Source organism: Galeopterus variegatus, unplaced genomic scaffold (genome assembly GCF_000696425.1).
Source record: "Galeopterus variegatus unplaced genomic scaffold, G_variegatus-3.0.2 Scaffold9932, whole genome shotgun sequence".
NCBI classification, from domain to species: Eukaryota; Metazoa; Chordata; class Mammalia; order Dermoptera; family Cynocephalidae; genus Galeopterus; species Galeopterus variegatus.
The window spans coordinates 61665-62612 of NW_007736043.1; positions in this window are offsets into that span (position 1 = coordinate 61665).

Consider the following 948-nt stretch of genomic DNA (forward strand, 5'->3'; position numbering starts at 1 on the left):
AAAAAAAAAAAATGTAAATAAAATAAAATTGGGCTGGCTGGTTAACTCATTTGGGAGAGCGGCGGTGTTGGTAACGTCAAGGTCACGGGTTCAGATCCCCATACTCACCAGCCACATACACACACACACACACACACACACACACACACACAAAAGCTAAATAAATAAAATTGAATTGNAGGCGGCTGCCCGCATCGAGGAGGCGGCGGCGGAGTCCGGGGAGGAGGCCCTGGAGCCCTGAGGTCCTGCCTGCCCCGGGCGCTGCCCCTGCCCGCTTCCCTCCACCCACCGCCCACCTCCCGGCCGTGCCCAGTCCCGCCCGCCAGCGTCCTTAGAGCGGCGTTCCCCGTGCGCCTTGAGCCGGAACACTTAGGCGGACCTTGAAAGAGAAGATGGCGGGAAGAGCCTGAGCCGGGGCTGGGAGGGTGTCCGCTTTGGCGAGAGAGAAGGTAGGATGGGAAACTTGGGGGAGGAGAAGCTAGGAGGGAGGGAGGCCGGGCAGAGAGGACTGGAGCCCAGGGGCACAGCAGATTCCTCGGCAACGGGGAGCTAGGCCGGTGGTTCTCAAACTGGAGGGAGCAGCAGCACTGAAGGTCTTGTCAAGTGCTGGGCACCACTCCCGCTGTTTCTGATGCATTAGATTTGGAATGGAGCTCAAAAGTGCATTTCCAACAAGTTCCCAGGTGATGCTGTGCTGCTAGTCGGGATCACAGTTTGAATCAAGCATGAAAAATGGAATGATGTACCTTACCCTGCTAACCTTACTTGGAAGAGGGGCGTGTGTTCTGGGGGATTTTTGCTTTGTCTGTAATGTACAAGTTTTTGTTTACAGTGTGAATCTATTCATTTATTACTTGTGCAGTTATAATTGTTTAAAATTGAATTGGTTATAAACACCAAGGTCAAGGTTCAGATTCCTGTACCTGGCCAGCTGCCAAAAAAAAAAAA